This window comes from Lepidochelys olivacea (genome assembly GCF_965140295.1).
Source record: "Lepidochelys olivacea isolate rLepOli2 genome assembly, chromosome: 7".
NCBI lineage: Eukaryota > Metazoa > Chordata > Testudines > Cheloniidae > Lepidochelys > Lepidochelys olivacea.
The window spans coordinates 68,047,914-68,054,995 of NC_140417.1; the positions used below are offsets into that span (position 1 = coordinate 68,047,914).

A 7,082-nucleotide genomic window follows, 5' to 3' on the forward strand; every position below is an offset into this window, starting at 1 on the left:
GCAGTAGAGGAGTTGGGGTGATGGTGGCTAATCTCTGTATGGCACTACTCGCCGTCCAGTGACAGAATGGCACTGACTGTAGTCCTGCTCCCTGGAACAGGTTTCTAAGTCAGTGGCTGCTGAGCGTGTCGTTCCCACAGCAGGTTCGAGGCCTCAGAACCATGGCATCAAGTAAACTCAGTCCCTGCCTCTCACCATACCCTTTCCCCTGTAGAACGGGGTGCAGCACTGGTGTTCATTTGCCATGCCTAGAACAGTGCACTTTTCATTGTACTGTGCAACTCAGCAGATTCGCATGTCCCCTCATCTCTGCACTGTGTAAGAAGTTTCTGCATTCAGTCATGAGTTGCTTAAATATTTTTCACTAATCTGTTTTCATTTGTGATGCAGCGGCCACTACAAATGCCTTCTCTTTGTATTCTCCCCCCCGGGGTGTTTGTGTTGTGTGTAGGCCAACTGATAACTTTCATTCCCAGCCAGAGTGCAGAAGGTCACTGTCATGTTCAAAATGCTGCCTGTGCTCCACCAAATGCATCCCCCTGTTTACACTAAGGCTTGAACTTTGTGTGTGGTAGGGAGGATGCAATTACCCTTGTTAAAAGTACTCTGTTTAGTGTAGAGTGCATGATGAGAGGACAAAAGGAGAGGATCATTCCACATGCCAATTGCGCCTAGAGCCAGATTTGTCCTGAGTTACACCAGTGTAACCCAAGGTAGGATTTGGTCTCTGCACATTCATGTTGCATACAGCTGCTCTGCTTTTGGGGAAAGCCCCCTGACTGTGGGAGCGCTCTGCGAGGCGCAGCTGCAGAATGAGGCCCGACGTGTGCCCTTGACTTAATCTGAAAGGAAACAGAATCGGACCAACAAAATGGTACTTGTAGCACAGGGGAAAATCCAGCGTCTTCCATCTGCTCCCTGCTCTGGCAGCTGCAGTGAATTATGGTATGCTGTCACATTCATAGGGTGATTTCATCAACTGATTTATTTAATTAATTTAGGTTTAACATTGTACAAAGGGTGCGTGATAAAGTGGTGAAATTGTTTCCTTCAGCCACCACACCAGCCAAGATTTATTTTAAGAATCCTCTGTGTCCTCCCTTATTCTTTCTTGAGCTGGTGCCAAAGAGACAGCGTGGTAATGGGATGATCGGACCGAAAGCTGCCGAGGTTTAGACGTAGCCATGCTGCTGTTGAGCGGAACTGGCTAGTTTAGCTTCTTCATTATAACGCTAGTAATAGACAATTGAGCAGCAGCTCACAGTATTACTTCTCACTGCCAAAAATGATCTGGTGGGGTGCATGGCAAGAAATACAAAGCTGGGACACAACAGCTTCAGCTGCTACTGAGTTATAAACACACCCAATGTGTGGAGATGGCCAAAACCAGAGCCTCACATATAAGCTCTGAATTCAGAAGTGGGAGTCTATTCAAATTTGAATCACCCAGATTATTTAGGCTCCAATCCTGCAATTTGTTGCATGCAGAAAGACGGCTGTACCTGTGCAGACCCTCATTGATTTAGACGGTAAACTAAGATTACTTTAGAGGTAACCTTAGGCAATGTCTGCAGACTACTGCTGGCACACCTATGTGAGTCATGGGGGAGAAGAGGTGTGATACCTGCTTCACATCCCTATGCCAGCAGAAGTCTGTTGTGTAGATGCAACTAGAGCAGCAGAGCTGTGCTTTTACTGGTGGTATTTGTTTTGCTGCTGGGGAGGGTGGTTTTAGAATAGTGCAGTTACTAAAGTGCCGCTTCACTGATTTAGCTGTGTCCACCCTTTAGAGCTAGTCCACACTGGCAATGCTAAAGCGCTGCCGTGGCTTGTGTGGTCGCGGCGCAGCAAAACCACCTCCACGAGGGGTGTGGCCCCCAGCGCTGGTGCACGGTCTACCCCGGGGCGTTACAGCGCTGAAACTTGCTGCGCTCGGGGGGGGTGGGGGGGTTTGTGTGTGTATTTTTTCACACCCCAAGGGTGAAAGTTGCAGCGCTGTAAATTGCCAGTGTAGACAAGCCCTTACTACCGAAGCACGCCTAGTGTAGACCGAGTGTTATATTCTAAACTGAGGCTGAGACTTTTCTTCTGTTCAGCCTCTGGCACAGTCAGTCTCAGTCTCAGTCAGTCTCAGCCTCAGTCTCTAGCTGCTATTGAAATATAAGTAATAGTAATGCAGACTCATCTTTTGGTTTGGTGCCAGGTTGGATCAAAAGCGGAAAGAGATTTTTCTGGTAACAGTTCAGATGTGGTTGCCATTTTATGGGAATTATCATTAGTGTTAGCACAATGTACGTGTACTGCACTATTTCTTAGTAGCCCCAGCTGAGACTGATGACCCATTCTTGTAGCAGCTGTAGATCCACATAGTAAGAGACAGTTGCTGTCCTGAACGGTTTTCTGACTAAATAGACTAGACAGCAAAGTGGGGGGGGGGGGGGAAGGAAGTAGCGTCTCCATAACATTCCAAATGTAAACTGTTTTGATTGGACAGATAGGTCACATGCTTGGATTCTGCTCCCTGAGCAGATAAATGTAACTCTTAGAATACAGTCTGAGGCAGTCACAATTAGTATCTGCTTTCCACCAATGTTCTGCAACATTTGCTCAAAATTCAGTTTCTTCAGCAAAAGAGAGCCCCAAAAGCTAGCAAACACAGCTTAAATGAATTAATTTAACATATCAAGCTAATAGTCATAGAATGTCTGTGCAGCACTAAGCAAGCTTCAGTTATGACACTTGCAGGCAGGTAATTTATACTGATGCAAAAGCAAAAACCACTTAAAGGGGAAAACTTATTGTTGTGATGCCCAGAGTGGGTCACAGCTGAGAATGCCAAACTTAGCACAGATTGTCAGAAAATAGGGCAGACACCCCAAAACTAGTGGTGTATGCTATCATTAGATTCACTAAGCCAGTAATAAAAGAGTATTCCTGAATCACTACACTAGTTTTACCATGGAATACAGACAATCCCCATGGAATTCCAGCCCGTTTATCACCCAGGCAAACTGGACTTTATGATGTAAGGTTATTAAAACCAAAACCACTGCACATTAGGTTCTTCCAGTCCCAAAGATCCAGTCACACACCCCAGGTCACTGGATGCTTCAAGATTTCACCAAAAACAAAGTTGTTAGCCAATCCTTAATAAACTAACTGAAAATGTTTTGATTAAGAGAAGAAATGAGAGTTGAGATTAAAGCCGATAATATACATTACAGGTGAATTACAGGTTGTAGTCCAAATGATAGCATAGATTTAAAAAGTGTGTTACTCTTTTCATAAGTTCTCAGGGCTTCCCAAAAATGAATTCCAGGGATCTCTATCCATATGCTTAGAACTCCCCCTGCCAGAATTCAAGCAGTCCAGATATGAATCAGAGATAGCAGGATCATTCCCATGGTCCAGCATTTGTAGTTGAACGCAGCTCGTTGAGGGTTACTGGCATAGCATGGGTTTTCCTCGGACAAAGAATAGGTAATACAGAGAGTTTGAGAGTCTCCATTGTTAAACCAAGGACCCTTACTTTGAAGTTAACTGCCTACCTCCCATGCATACAGAAATAGTTCAGTTACACTGATTTACATTAGGCAATTGTTCGCCATTCATTAAAACATGGACAGATAGGTGAGGGCAATACAGGAAATATTCATTAGTTCCATGCAGTGTATACATATCTTTGATCTTAAGGCTAGTTGAGTACAGGATATAGACAGATGTAAATATACAAACAACATTTTCCTTGATTTCTTATCAGCACAAGTGAAGGAGCTGGTGTCCGCAAGCCCATTTAACAACCCTTTGATACTCTCACAATTGAATTGGCCTGATTATATTGCAATTCCTCTTGACCTGCCTTTAAAGATTACTCGCAGGTGAACGGGCCTGTTAATTAGAAAATCTCCTCACTATTTTCCACTGAATGCATCCGATGAAGTGAGCTGTAGCTCACGAAAGCTTATGCTCAAATAAATTGCTTAATCTCTTAGGTGCCACAAGTACTCTTTTTCTTTTTGCGAATACAGACTAACACGGCTGCTGCTCTGAGGCCTGTTAATTCTAACCTGAATTGGTTTGCCAGCATCACACTTATTTCAGAATATCTCAAGAGAAAAAGTGGGTGGCTGGAGAGAGGGTCAAGTACGTGTTATAAGATAACAGAGGAATAGTTAGACACTCCCCAAGCAACTTTTAGTTTTGTTTTCAGTGCTCCTGAATGTTCTGTTGTGCTTTGCAAAGACAGAGATATGTGGAAATCCTTTCACTGTGTTTCATGTTCCTAAATAATGCTTTCTTTTCTAGTTTATATTTTATTGATTTTCCCCAAACATTGAACTTATTTAAAACATAATATTCATTTATAAAAAAAGAGACCTAAATTTCTGATAATTTAGTTTAACCATAAAATATGACCCCTCCTGACGTATAGAGATTAGAGCTCCTCTGATGAAAACCATACTACTGAAAATTGTTGTTACTTCTTATTGCATAAATCTAGATAAAAATCAAGATGCAGGAAACAATGGTAATGTAAAAAGAAAAGGAGTACTTGAGGTACTCCTTTTCTTTTTGCGAATACAGACTAACACGGCTGCTACTCTGAAAAATGGTAATGTACAAATTTACACTTCCACTGTGCGAGAATTGTGATTGTGAACCTAGAATCCAACTGCAGATTCATACAATCAAATTCACAAGAATACTGGTGACTTAATATAGGTCAGATAATCTACCTGTAAAACATATTATTACCTATCATTTGGAGGTCTGGAAAAATGGGTTATAATTTTCAAGAGGCCTAAAAGTATGTCTACTCTGCAGTGGGGAGTGTTAGTCGGGCCCAAGCTAGTGTGTACGTTGTGGCTCCAACAGAGACTCAGGCTAGCCACCCGAGCTCACACCCAGGGGACCAGGTGCACTTTAAAGCTGGAGCTGCTGCCTGAGCTGTATCATCCATACTCTGTTTTTAGCACATTAACTCAAACCTCGCTAGCTTCGTGAGTCTGTTTACCTGTGCTGGGAGGTTCACTCCCAGATAACTCAGAAGACTGTCCGATTTTCAAAAGTCATATAGGAGCCTAAGTGTCAGTTAAAGCCAATGGGACATTGTCTCCTAAGTCACTCTGGCCTTTTGAAAATGCTGTGCAGGTACCCTACAAAGGTCTGATCTGGGAAGTGTGAGTGCATCCCAGCCCTGATATTGAATAATGTGCTAAGATTAAATTGCATCAAAGATCTATCTTTGTGCATAACCTTGCCAGATCTCCACTACTCCCTGTACAAATCTATGCCATCACTCCATTAGCTTTGCCTTATGCATCACTGTGGTTCATTGACCCTGTGCTAATAAAATTTCTGGAAAAGTCATGTTTTAGTAAATCTGATAATGTAAAAGAACCACATTCTCAAATCAAAGTCGGCTCACAACTGCTATTGTAGAGAGAGGCTGCTCTTCTTGTTAGGCAATGCATCTTTAGATTATCCAATCAATGGAAACACTTAGAGCTTGGCATGGACAGCTGTCCCTTCCCCCACCCCACCCTTTTCTTTTTTTTTTTTTCCTTTCTGTGATTCCTGAGCTTGATATGTTATTGCCTGTTATTGACCTATTCTCTGATTTCTCTCCCTAAGGGGAGTATCTCGGCTATTTTAACCAAGTGTACATAAAATGAAGGATTCATTCCTGTCAATAAATACTAGTAAGTGCTTTCAAATCCAACTAGTAGAGTTTGCTTCTAAGGAGTCCTGTTAAAATGTGCACGTGACTTGCTTTTTTTAGGGAATACAATAAAAAATGTTTTGGTCAACTACAGAAGTTACACCAGTTGCTGTAATGTGGCTGTTCAATATTAAATACTTCGCAGTTTCAGTCTTCAGGGGTTTGTGCAAACTTTGGTTCTGTTTTGAATCACTAGGGCTCTCATCCCTAGCATTTTGTATTCAAATTAGTGGCAACTAGAGCCACCCAGTTGAGAACTTTTTCAAAATTTTGGGTCCACCTAGAAAATGAATGTGAAAATTAGCCAATCTACTCCTCTCTCACTGTTGTGCCTCTCCCCATCCTCCAACTCCCACGCTTCTGAGTCTCCTGCTCACATCTCCGCCCCTTCAGTCTTCTCACCATAAAAAGAAACATCCCATCTTTCAGAGCAAGAAGAATGTGCAAAATCAGAAATAAAGCTGGTGTTGATAATAAGCCCCCCCAAAAGATTTTTGGTTGATATGTGCTGGACAAATGCCAACACCAGAGAATTATCCAAAGCCATAAAGACTGGAGTACATCTGTCTAAATGTCCAAGTCTTTTTGATCAGAACTGAGATCAGCATTCAAAAAAAAAAAAAGTAATTCTCTGAGATTGCTGTCTGCTAAGAGTCCCATTGCCATTTTTAAGATCAACTTTCTAATAAAATCACAGCACTCTGGAAGCCAGAATAGCTTTTCCCTTACAGGAATTGGACACTTTGAAACAATTCAATAGGATCTGAAAAATGAACACAAGACCTCACAGAAATCATCTAAGATATCTGATAGGACTCGGGGAACCTGTGTGTAATGTATCTTAATTGTCATGCTAGAAAGGTCTTGCTACAAATTCTACTACCTATGTTTCACATAATTGAATGAAGGAGTTAGCCTGTTCCCTGTAAGACAGTTAAATGAAATTTATAGTGAAACTACTGTACTCTCATGAAAGCCCCCCTAAACATGAGATGATTTTGACTTGTATTTTGATAAAACATTGATTAGCACTTGATATTTTAGCTCACAAATGTCCTTTTGGATTTTTTTTTTCTAATTAACTCAGTGGGAATTCACCAAACGTGCTGCACTTGTTTCATGTCCTCCATGAAGCATAAGGAAGTGTAATGCCTATTAATGGAGAGTTTTGAACCTTTGCAGGGTTTCAAGCAAGTCTGCCCATTATCTACAGTTCTTTGCACTGTGTCCCTGTAAGTAATATTGGAAGAAGCACTTGACAGTTTTAAAAGAGAAGCGGAAATCAATCAGCAACTACTTAGAGCATTGCAGTGTGCAGATGATCAGCCTTGCTAAGGCCAAACGTGTGCTGTAACATCGC

General features: G+C 42.0%; 1 pseudogene across 1 annotated transcript in view; it reads left to right on the top strand.

Annotated features, from left to right (window-relative positions):
• LOC311523238 (heparan-alpha-glucosaminide N-acetyltransferase-like) overlaps nucleotides 1–5,703 on the top strand; it is a 71,301-nt pseudogene extending 65,598 nt beyond the window's left edge. Inside the window, exon 7 of the transcript in view lies at nucleotides 5,635–5,703. The product of the transcript in view is annotated as a heparan-alpha-glucosaminide N-acetyltransferase-like (transcript). The remainder of the gene's footprint in view (nucleotides 1–5,634) is intronic.
• Nucleotides 5,704–7,082: the final 1,379 nt, after the last annotated feature.